Consider the following 12,788-nt stretch of genomic DNA (forward strand, 5'->3'; position numbering starts at 1 on the left):
TCATTACAGTTAGACCACTAGTTCTCCAAGTGTGTAATAATGTTGAATGCTTGCTTGGAGAAGAGATTGGAAGCAATTTTAAGTTGTTCAATTCCTTATTGTAGCAGTTTGCAAAAATGTTTATGTTGTTGTTTATATCAAAAAGTTGTACAAAGGTGTCTATTTGAATGTAGCTTCCACATAAACTTTCAAAGCACATGGTTTACAACAATGTAATTAAAATTAATTTCATAATCAAATCACTCAGTTGCTTAGTTCAAGTAAATTGAATTGAAAAAGAAAACTTTAGAAACATAAGTAATAATAATAATTACAAATAGTAACAAACAAATAAATAAATAAGGTACAACACTTTTCACCGTTAAATAGGCCATGAAAATCACTGATTTTCCACAGGCTTTGAATAACGACTAACATGTGCTGAAATTACTATTTTTTTACATGTATTTATCTTTTATACTTGTCATTTTAAGAGTAGTTTTTAAGTTTGACTTCATGGGTTTATGTGGAGAAATTTCTTAGAATATGTGCTTTATGGACATGTATATTGGACAATCGGGGTTTAGAGCTTTGCAGTTTCTAACTTGTCAAACAAAACTGCAAAAAGAGCATATACCACCTTGGTATCCCATTGGGTAAGATGGTAGAATAGAGGAAGAAATTGAACAAAGAGAGAAACAAAGAAAGAGAAGGGGAGAGAGGTAGAGATTTTTTTTTCCCTCTTTTTGGTGTGAAAAGATATAGTGAGGTCACTCATTGTTGAGAAAATTATAAAGCAGAGTTTGGTTGGTTTGGTTTGGAAGCTTTAATTATACGAAAAAAAAAAACAAAATCTATAGTTAGTGTTGACGTGTTTTAATGTACGGGTCTGGGTTTGGACCCGGTCCAGTGTGTGCTCCTGTTTAGGCCTGTTGAGACTCTACTTGTATCTTGGTAACCATAATTTTTGGGTGTGAATGAAATCTTAAGAGAGAGAGAGTCTGGTTGCTAGTGGGCACCAGTTCCTCCTCATCCGTGGTTTTTCCCCTCTTATTGAGGGTTTTTTCACGTTACATCATGTTCATCGTATTCTTTTTCCTATTTTTCGTGTTTCTACATGGTATTAGAGCCAACGAGTTTGGGAATTTTCTTTGCGGTCGTGAAGTTCCGGCCCTGACCTTCCCATCACTCGCTGCTCTTGTTCTGCCGCTGACGTTGCCACCGCCGCCCGGATGCATCGCCAGAGATCGTTGCCCTCTTCAAATCGACGTCGGAGTTTGCTGTCACCCAAAGCTGCCCTCTGCTCCTCCACTTGGTTCTGAGTTTCTTGTTTGTGCTCGTATTGGATCACCGTTTGAGTGGTGATCATCTTCTGCCGTGAAGTTCTGGTGGACACCGTCGACTCTTGCTGGTTTGCTGTGCAAGCTCCTTCACCATCGACTTGTGGAGGACCTACCAATGGATTTGATCGAAGGAGAACCAATTTGAGGGCCATTTGAAGACGATCGTGCCATGTTCTTTATACTCAGTTTTAACAGGTCTCACTAAGCCTGTTTTTGTCCGAGCTTCAATGAAGGGCTTAATAGGCTGTAACTTTTGGGGGTTTTGATTTTGATCGCTTCCTAGCAAACCAATCTGTCGAAGGGAAGTGGAATCGTGTCAATCGGTGCAGTATTGAGTGAGATTCGAGCTCAAGAAATTTGATCAGACATTGTTCTGCTTTACCACCGACCAGTCCCTATTTCCAGTGACTTTTTCGGTTATCGGACCACTAGATTTTATGATTCCAGTGTCATTCGATTCCCAACATCCAGGTGATCCTCTCCATCAAGTTTGACGTCGATCGGATTACAGATGGTGTTTCTGGAGGCGACAGACAGAATCTAGCAAAAATCAGTGGTCTTCCTGAAGCAGGCAATAGGCAACCCACGACTTCAAGGCTCAACGTTCTGAGTGTAGACTGCTTGGATTCAGCCCAAATTAGGAGCGTCCACTCCTTGGCTCGTGCTCTTGCTGTGGTCCAAATTTCATAATTTTTGGAGGTGTTTATGATTTTATACGATTTTTCAAGTGAAGCCCTCTCCGACAGGCCTGAAGCTGAGTTGCGCCCGATGACTTTTCCTGAGAGTCCCAGTGATCTCACGTCTTGGATCATCAACTACGTCGTCAGGCTGTCGCCCCCTGCGTCTGCAGCCTCTCTCATTCTACGCCACTAGCATTGTCAGGAAGAAATTTGGGTGTTCTATCGACGTGATGGCGGATTCCCGTATGGGCGAGTGGATCATCAACAGTGGCGCTACTCACCACATGACCGGCGATCCTAAGGTCTTTCACGGGCATAAGCTTTCGTCAGGAAAGGAACGTGTTTCTCTTGCTGATAGTTCATCTATCTCTATGGCTGGGAAATGGAGTCTCTCACTTTTGAACAAGTTCTTAGTCCACAATACTCTACATGTTCCCCATCTTCCCTGGAACCTCTTGTCGGTTAGCAAAATCACGAAAGAGTTGAATTGCGAACTTATCTTTTCTGCTGATTGTTGTGTTATGCAGGACTTGATGACAAGGAAGAGGATTGGGATTGGTCTGGCTTCTGACGGGCTATATCGTTTACATATGCGTGCTGCTCAGGTTATTATAACGGCAATTAACCAAGCAATGAAGAACAGAGAGGACTCCCTTCAGTTGATTCTCTGGTGGCATGAGCGCCTTGAACACATGCCTTTTGGACTTCTTAGACAGCTGTTTCCTGATTTATGTTCCATGTTAGACATGACCATGGTGTCCTGTGATGTCTGTCACCTGACCAAACATGTTAAAACTTCATATCCGTTGTCTAGCCATCGGTCTAATGAGGTATTTGCCATGATTCATTCTGATGTGTGGGGGCCTTCAGGGATTCCTTCTTGTCATGGTTTTCAGTATTTTATCACATTTATAGATGATTATTCTCGTAACACGATTATCTACTTGTTGAAAGACCGTAGTGAAGTTCTTACTGTCATAGAGACTTTCATTGCTTATGTGGAAACTCAATATGTAGCATCTATTAAGACTTTTCGATCTGACAATGCTCGTGAGTATATGTGTCAGTCTATTGATAGCTTCTTTCGAAAAAGGGGAATTGTTCACGAGACTTCCTGTAGTTATATTCCTCCTCAAAATGGAGTTGCTGAAGGAAAGAATCGTCAGTTATTGAATATGACTCGGGCTCTTCTCTTTCAACGTCATGTTTCAAAAAGGTATTGGGGGGATGCTGTGTTGACCAGTGCGTATCTTATAAATTGTTTGCCTAGTCGTGTGTTGAATAGGCAGACGCCTCACTCTATGTTACCGGGGAGTCGTGAACATTTCTCTCTTTCACCCAGAGTTTTTTGTTGTGTTTGTTTTATTCGCAATCATAGCCCTCACATTAAAAAACTTGATCCAAGGTCTATTAAGGGCATATTTCTAAGTTATTCTCTCACTCAAAAAAGGTACAAGTGTCGAGACCCTTCCATTGGTCGCGCCAATGTTACCAAAGATGCACTTTCCTTGAATATGCTTCCTATTTTGGTGAGAATCCTCTTCAGGGGGAGAATTCTATGTCAAAGGAAAAGTATTCTCAATATTCTCCGAGTCAAGAAATTCAGTTTAAAGATTTTTTGCACTACAGGCGTGAATCTGTTCGTCCTTCTATTGAGGTGCTTAAACGGAAGAAAATTGAAGAATGTTCTACTGGGGCAGAAGAGGAATGCAATCGTCTGTTTGGGCAAGTTTACTCTAGGCGAAGAGTCTGTATAGATGAGATGACAGGTGGTGAGAATTCTACTCCCAATCTAGTTAGTCCTTCCTTAGATGACTCAAGTTATGCTTAGAAGCAACCTGTTGAAGAAGAGAGTCAGACTGTTGCTGCAAGTGAAGAGTTTCCCATCGCCTGTGAAAGGGTGTCTGGTCATGTACTCCACATCCTATTGGTAACTTTGTTTCATATTCTAGACTGAGCAAAGACTACAAATGTTTTGTATCTTCTCTTTCTTTCGCTATGATTCCCAGGAATGTTGCTGAGGCTCAGAGTGATCCCAAGTGGACTTATGCAATGCAAGAAAAGATGGAAGCCCTAAGAAGAAATATGACATGGGAAGTTTTAAAGATTCCTGAGGTGGCTCACTTGGTTGGATCTAAGTAAGTCTACACCATCAAGTACAAACGAGATGGAAGTGTTGAAAGATACAAAACTCGTCTTGTGGGTAAGGGGTTTAGTCAGAAATATGAGATTGATTACTTGGAGACATTTGCTCTTGTTGCAAAGATGAAGACTGTCAGAGTCATTATCTCCTTAGCTGTGATGAAAGAGTGGAAGATGTACTAACTTGATATCATGAACACTTTTCTCAATGGAGACCTTGAAGAGGAAGTATATATATGTATGTCTCCAGGATATGAGGAACCTGAAAAATGTTGCAAGCTAAGGAAAGCTTTATATGGGCTCAAGCAATCTCTTCGAGCATGGTTTGAACGACTTAGACTTGTCATGAGACAATGTGGATACCATCAGGGGAATGGAGATCATACACACTTTGTAAAGAGAAATGAACAAAATGTTACTATTTTGTTGGTATATGTTGATGATATGATTGTTACATGTGATGATGAAGATGAAATAATTAAGTTAAAGAAACAGTTGGCGATCGAGTTTGATCTCAAGGACCTTGGTAAGTTGAAATATTTTCTTGGCATTGAAATTGCTAGGTCTGGGACTAGCCTTATGAATGGACTAGCGGTTTGGTAATAAAAAGGACAACATTTTTCAAAAACAAAGAGGGGTTGGGAGTTCCTCATACGCCCATGAAGTCAGGAAACATTACAAGAGATGTCAAGTGCTTACTTTTAAATAGTTTATAAATCATCAATTTAAATCATAAGCAGAAAGTGCTCGTGTTGTGCAAAAGATATGTCTTTCATTTACCCTCAATACCGTACAAGCATCGGGATTCATTTTGCATCAATGTTGTTGAATCTCTAGAACGGAAGCCTTTAAATTTCCAAAAAAACGAACATAAAGTAACCATCCTCAACGTCTTAGAAAATAAAAAAAAAGAGCAGATATTGACCCAAGGATCGCACATCCATGAAAGATTGTCGCATTTCAATTCCTTCGAGTTCACCCTTCATGTCATTTATCTCTTGACATGCACCTTTTTTGTTTTTCTTGGTTTTGCTTCTTTTTCTTCCTTTTTTTTTCTACATTTGGTTTTTTGCCTTTTCATTTTTTCTTGCTTTTGATTTTCTTTTTCAGGCCGACCTTCACCTTTGAGGGAATACCTCACCACCCCAAAGGCTACTACGAAGCTCCACCGCTTTGGTGGTTAGGTGTAGTTTTGTCACATATCAACCCGTTTCACCTTGCGGGTTTTCAACATGCCAAATGTTCATAAGTCATTATCTTCACGGCGTAAACATAAATCACCTATATACCTACCCGGTACTCTTGATTATTAACCCAGAGGAACAACTACACAAGCCCCGAGCCCATCTCTCAACTCTTATTTTGCTACCTGCCACTATTTTATAAGGCATTATGGCTTCTCCCTTAGGATATTTTCTCGCTAAACCCTTACAGACACTTAATCACTAGAGTCAATAGCATCTCCTAGTCTTGACTTTCTCAGCTTCATAGGATTTTGCCAGATTTCCTCCTTTAATGATCGACAACAAAAAAAACTTGAAAGTTTCCTTTTGCTTGGGCAGGTAGTAAGAACAAAACGAAGGCATATCATTGCATGATAAGACACTTTTAGAATGTTTTTAGGCACAATAAAAAAATTTCTTTCAAAAAACTACTTGACATCAAATGGCATATCACCTGGAAGTAGGAACTCCTTCTACAAAAGAGGAGTTTTTATGAAACCAGTTGGGTAGAAGAAGAACTCCATATGCTCTCCTATAAAAGTAGGGAAGATCAAACTATCCAATTCAAAAGTTGAGATATCGAATTCAAAAATCAAATACAAATCATCTATTCTACTCTATCCCCACGTATCTGAACACTCCTTCCTTGCACCCTATGCTAAATAAATCGAGAATTCAAGCAAAAAAAATAAAACAATTTATAAGAACATAAACACGTCCTAAAAATGAAGAAGTGAACCTATATTTACTAAGTTGAACCCTTACCAACTATAAGATCTAAAATTTCACTCAAAAAAAAAATGAAAACAACAAAGCAAACCTTTCCACCAATGTCGTGTGAGTTTAATGAGTAAAGATCCAAAATTCTAAAAAAAATGAAGACTACTAAATAATGATGCAAATCCAACCTAATTGGTCCAACTGAAAACTGGTGGCCACTTTACATATGCCAAAGAAGTTTTAGATACAAAAAAAAAAAAAAGCAAAAAATTTTAAAGGTCGTTTTCATATTTAAAAACGATTTTTAATTTGGTGAAAATTCTATCAGAAACACAGGACAACAGCTACAATTCCTAGTCTACTTCAAAAACGATCCTACAAATAAAAGTTCAATGTCCTCCAATAAAAACAAATGATATTAGCACGTCAAAAAACAGAATAAACACTCAATTGAACAATCACACCCACACCGGGCATTCGTATCCATACCAATGTAACATAAGTATCCATGCAACATGGTATATACTACTCATTCCACTCATATGAATAACCTAATGAACATAGATGTGCATCTTTTTGAAAGCACTCCTCAAAACCTGCAACAAAAGAAATGCAGACATAAAACCGATAGCTTATTTTATGAGGCACAATTGGCTGATATGGCCTACATGCAGCTCAACTAAAGTTAAAAGTTTGCACCTTAGGCTCCGAGGTGCTTATTCGCATTGTAAGCAACACCCTTTCCAAGCTCCTTGCAACTTTATCTTCTGTCCTCCCATTTATTAACAAAAGCTGTCCTTTTGGCTCTGCATGATCTAACTGACATAAGTTCTACTACCATTCGATAGCTTATGCATGACTAAGTAGTTTGTAATAGAAAGCGCAAGAAATAAGCAGGATCAGGTCCAACAGAAACAACATCGGCAAGTTTATCAAAAAGGAACCATACTATTAGATCTGGATGGTAGCAGTCTTCCTATTAGCTTCCTCACGTATGCCTACACCATCTGTGCAGGCCTGAGTCTCCACCAACAGCAGCACAAAACAAGATCAAGGGCGTCTTCCCTTCATCCACATACTGAAGATCTTGCATCAAGAAAGAAAAGAGAACTAAGACCACATTCTGATCACATCCACATACAGCTTGCACACAGAAGAAAGTTTATGATCTTATATAGTAAAAGATTATTAATTTTCTTTACGAAAGTTATCAAATGCCAAAAAGAGAAAACATTTCAGCTCTTTGTGACAATATGCCTTGACGAGACGAAGTGACCTAGGCTCGTGAGAAAAGAAGAATGAGGCATGACTAACCAGGAGAAATTAGGCTGCAAGAGAGCGCTATCTGAATGGCTGTATTTTGTTTATCACCAGTAAGCATCCAAAAGTTGATTCCAGCCTCCCGAAGCAGATCGATTGTTTCAGGAACACCTTCCTGCAATGGCATCCACAAGAAAACGAAGACAATCTACTTAAGTCAAACTAGAATGAAAGCTCTCGCACGAAACAATACCCCCAGAGAAGGAAAAAGAGAATCACCTGCAGCGGTCTTCTATTGCAGCAACTCCAAGAACCTCAAGAGAACTAAGACCACTTTTGATTCATGAAAAAAGATAGACACATTCTAAACCTGCAGCACACATACACACACACACACACAACCAATAAGTAACACATACAGTCAATAAGGAAGACACAAACTTATAAAGCCAACAAGGAAGACGCATGCAAGCTATTGACATAACTGGAATGCAGTAGCAAATCATTGGAGGCAGAAGAAGTGGCCAAATTCCAAACTCTAAAGCAAATGAAGGGCATGCAACCAGCTGAAAAGGAACACAGATACGAACAAGTTTGGATGTAACTGGAATTAAGCAGCAATGACTGGAGCAAGAAGAAGCGGCTGAACTCCAATGTCAAAAACAATCGAGGCTAAAATGATTCAATGCCATGCAAAATTTTAAGCGCAACAGAGGAGACTCCAAACTTCTGAAGACAATATTTGTTGCCAGCAATCACCCAAACTTCGAAAACTCTTGCAAGAAACCAACAAAAGGGGAAAAGAAGAGCCCTAGATACCTCCGATAAAAGACAAAACACCCAGGACTGCAACGAAACCCTAAGAGCTAGAAGAAGCATAAAGGGAAAATGAAACTGAAGCATTACAGATCCTTCGTGAGAAGCGGTGGCAAACAGAATCATTCTGCCAGAAGTTAAGCTCTGCATGTGAAACTGATTGCGGAAATGCAGGTGAGGATGGTTCTTGACGTCCATGCACCTGAGAGGAATAGCGCTGCAGCCCTAGGAAGGAAGAAGAGGATGGTGTTGGCGCCAGGCCGACGGAGAAAGTGTGGTTGCCCTCGGAGCCAAACTTGAGCATCCATGGGAAATTAGGCCCTCAACAGCAGTCATGGCAGCAAGAGCAGGAGATAACACGAGGGTCCAAGAGAGGAAGAGAAGACGGAGAATGGGACGAGTGGCAAGAGGTAAGGTTGGAGAGAGGTTTCTGTTGCGTGGTGGCCCCTTTTCTTGTGGATTTCATATCTCATCTCAGACTTTTTTGGATTTTTGATATGGATTTTTGATATTTTATGGATCTATAGTGCATACCAATTAAGGTCGAAGCCAATAATTTTGAAATGAGGAGCAGCAATCAAAATATTCTCACACATTAAATGGGTGTTTAATATACCTGTAATTATGAAACTTTATAATCAAAATGTTTAATTCTTAAGAAATTTGTATTTCTAAGGTATTATGCTTTCAGAATTAATAAATTGAGACATGTGTCTATGTACCCTACCCAACTCGGAACTAGGCCTTGCAAAGGGCTCTATAACTTATTTAAAATTTTTATTTTATTTAAAATAAATAGTTTTTATTATAAATAATTATATTTATTTGTTATATTCTATTTTTATATGTTACATAACATTTTTATGTATATTTTATGACAATTTTACTAGGCTTAGGGTGAAATACAACCGAGGTCCAGCCCTACCCACATCTACCTATTACTGAATCAAAACTCTTGATGACATAAAACGATATGTGCTTTGAGCTTAATCTATGTCGTCAAACATCTATTTTTGACTCATGAAAGCTCATCATATTTAGAGGGGCAAAATTAGGATGCGTTTTATTCCCCACGGAACCCAGATTTGAGGGTATCTCAAAACAATGATAGCTAAAATTCACAGTTATATCAGACTATGGATTTCATCATCTACCCCAAATATGGATTTTAAATCCACACTTTAATGTAAAAAACATGGATTTGAAATTAGATTGAGGAGGAGTGGGTGAGACTTGAATACTACGGATCTCAGGTCCGTGATAATCAAACTCAACCATAGAAAGTATGTATCAAACTTTTGAAAGTTGTTGGTGACATGCCTCGAGGTGGATAAGCTGTTCAAATTCATAGTTTGCTTCTTTAACTTTGACCATTAGCACAACTAAATCATTGGTGAACTATTTAATGCAGGTAACTAATTAACAAGGAGATACCCATGAAAACACTTCAACATTCAAATAAATATAGCTTCTCCTAAGACATGAATGGATGAGAATAAAGGTAAAGACTATAAGGTACACAATTTACTTAGGTGACTTTATTTGAAATACATACATCATGCAAGAGATTTTTCTAAAAAAAGCCCTTGAACACTGCCAAGTTCAACTATGTATGTCAATGAATTAGATCCGAAGCAAGTGTACTTTTGACCATTTGCATTTTTTTTGGATGTTCAATTTTGGGGGGGGGGGGTGGGTGCAAGAAAGTTGGTTCTCACTTAGGTAGTGAGATTTTATGGTGGATGCAGAAATTCTTTGTATTTTGCGAAAAAAAAGTGCAAGGAATTGCCATGGTGTTTTGCACTTTGTGAAAAAATTTCTACACCCATGACATATTTCTTCAAACTCAACCCAAAAAGGAACTCAATTGATGGGTCTCGCTTCTAACATAAGCAAATAAATATTATGATGTTGAATGTAGAGTCTTTGGTTTGTGAAGTTGTCCAAAGATATTTTGGACATGGGATGTCAACCAATCGGATAAGGATCGGATATACCCTTGTTCATATTCACTTTTTGAATATTCACATTTTCAGATTCGAATACCAATAAACGAAGGTCATATCCAAATCCAAAATCCATTTTTACAAACCGAATCTAATCTGAATATGATTTTTATATTCATATATGAATATGAATCCGAATGTGAAAAATTTTGTCAATTTTCAAAATGTGGGAGAATTACATAATGATATTTGTCTAAAAATAAATCTGTTTCGAAATCGCGAATCTGATCGGATATTTATGTATATTCAAATCAAAAACTGATTGGATGTCATTTCTTAAATCCGAATCTAATCAAATCTCTTAATCAGATATTTTTTTTCTCATGTCCAATTTTTTCGGATCGGTTCAATTGGAAATTCAATTCAAATTTGATATATTGACATCCCTATTAGAAATGGATGGCAGGGCCAAGAAAATCATACCATGGAGGGGGATGGTGCTAAAAAGTTTGAGGTGGAGGACAAGGAAGATCGCCACTTGACACTGGTACCTATTGTTAGTAATATTCATTAGTGCCATGATGACAACATTATTCAAAGAAGGATTGTTGGGCTTCAACTTGCGCATTGGTGATCATTTGTTTGCAACATAAAAAGTTGGCTCTCGGGAATTCAAAGTGGAGAGTGGTCACCTGCTAGTCCCTTGTCCATCCTGTTGTACCAACCCTTTTGGAATACTTGGACTAGTGTTTTTTTTGGCATCCATTTGCTGATTTGAGGGGAATGAACATCTATACCCTATTTTCCAAATAGAGCTAAAGGAAATTTAAAAAAAAAATCATCCATATAAACAAAAAAACTGTTTTATATCTCAAAATTTAAAATTTTAATTCATTCAGCATTTCTAACAAAACTTTGGATACATAAAGAAAATTGAAAACTCACAACATATTATAATACTGGAAAATTGCTGCTTTCAACGTCTATCGTTGACCTTGATGATACAAGGATGCCCAAATATACAATGGATACTTGATTTCTGAGTTCACTTTTATTCTTTTCGAAAACAAGACACAAGGAAACAAACCTTTTATAATTTTTTTTTATATACAAACTTTTTTGTATTTAATATTAAAATTATCAATATTATGTCTGACAAGAAATAATTGCACAATATATTAAAAACTTTGTTACTTGTGAAAAAATCAAGAAAAAACTGTATTATATCCACATCTATGTTAAAATAAGTGTCAAATTTGGATAGTGAAATAAATTATTGACAATTCTCATTCTGTGCCGGCTTTTTGTTTGAATCCCGTTAGACATTCTATTGTAACAGACTGCTTGTTTGAAACATTTTTATGAGACATATAGAATGAAAATAGACAATAATTATGAACGTTCCATACTACAAACAAGATAAAAAAGTTAAAAGAAAAAGTACATGTTTTTGAACTACGACCGAGTTACATGTGGGTTGGTGTCAATATTTTATTGCAAAGTAGCGAGCTACATGTGAGCTGGTGTAAGCATTTTATTGCAATGAAGCTGAGCATTTATCCGGCTTTTGGTTAAGGGGCACTAGTTCTAAAATTTTAAATTTTTTAAGGAACTCCAAAGATGTAAATAAAGACAATTTCCCCAAAATATCAATTTGAAAATAGGATTTTTTGCGAGTTTGTGTGGTTATTTGCCTACACAATACTCACACCTGCCTCCATCCAATGGTGACTCAAGTGCCCTGCAGTAAAAAAAAAAAAAAAAAGGAAATTCCATGCTTTGCCACTGCTGTTGAATTTAATGAACTTATTCATCAAACATCCAGTTACTATCTTTGCTTCAAATGGGATAATAATACAGTAACTTAATACCAGTTATGCTTGTAGCTTGTTCGTACATTAGCTTGAGCTCGCGGTTGGTTAGTGGCTGGTTGTTGGTTTGAGTAGCATGGGTGCCTACACCCTTTGTTCTAATGGAAAGGAAAGTGATGCATTAGTTAAGGGCAGAACAGGCCCCAACCCAGGCACCGACACAGTTTTGGATCTTGGAGGCCCGGATGGTCTCTCACAGGTAGTAGGATTTCCTTCTTTTCAACTGAATCTATATGTAAGTGTCAGTTCCAAGGCTTTCATCCATGACTTATAGGAGATTGAGGCACTCTTATTGGTAAATTTGTTCCGTATATTCGCACTTTTAAGACAAATATAATCTTTTGTTACTTTAACTATGATTGGTACTTTATTTCAGTACACAATTAACAAAAAAAAAGGGTTTGCAAAATACTTGAGGAACAATAATCAATGGTATCACGGTCGAGTTGAATTGACCAATTCAAGTTGGTGGCAAACCAATTCAATTCAGCGGTTGATTCAATAGTGTCGCATGTCAATTTAAGTATTTCGAAGACTTCTTTGATTTTTAATTATATGAATTTTGAACATATATATAATTTTTTCAAAATTGAATTTTGATGTCAATCAATTTAATTGAATGACTGAATCAGCAGCTTGGTGGATTTAATTCCAACACTGCCATTAACTTATCCCTTTCCCTGAAGGCTAGATAGTAAGCCATTCAATTAAAAAAATATTATCAAATTTAACTTCATGAACTAATTTGGACGACCATAAGAAAATGCAAGTATGGATCCATAAATGGGATCTGCCAGGGGCAAACTGA

The 12,788-nt window shown here is 37.6% G+C and overlaps 1 long non-coding RNA gene across 2 annotated transcripts; it reads right to left on the reverse strand.

Annotated features, from left to right (window-relative positions):
- Positions 1-5,709: 5,709 nt before the first annotated feature.
- On the reverse strand, positions 5,710-8,590 carry LOC116255690 (uncharacterized). Of its 2 annotated transcripts, none has more exons than XR_007573588.1 (6): positions 8,254-8,590; positions 7,627-7,717; positions 7,402-7,522; positions 7,037-7,173; positions 6,787-6,902; positions 5,710-6,683 (listed from the first exon to the last, which is right to left on the reverse strand). It is a non-coding gene; the product is annotated as an uncharacterized LOC116255690 (long non-coding RNA). The 2 variants fall into 2 exon arrangements; XR_004172914.2 differs by having other exon boundaries at positions 5,717-6,683; positions 6,787-6,893.
- Positions 8,591-12,788: the final 4,198 nt, after the last annotated feature.

The sequence above is a fragment of the Nymphaea colorata genome, chromosome 6 (genome assembly GCF_008831285.2).
Source record: "Nymphaea colorata isolate Beijing-Zhang1983 chromosome 6, ASM883128v2, whole genome shotgun sequence".
Classification (NCBI taxonomy): domain Eukaryota; kingdom Viridiplantae; phylum Streptophyta; class Magnoliopsida; order Nymphaeales; family Nymphaeaceae; genus Nymphaea; species Nymphaea colorata.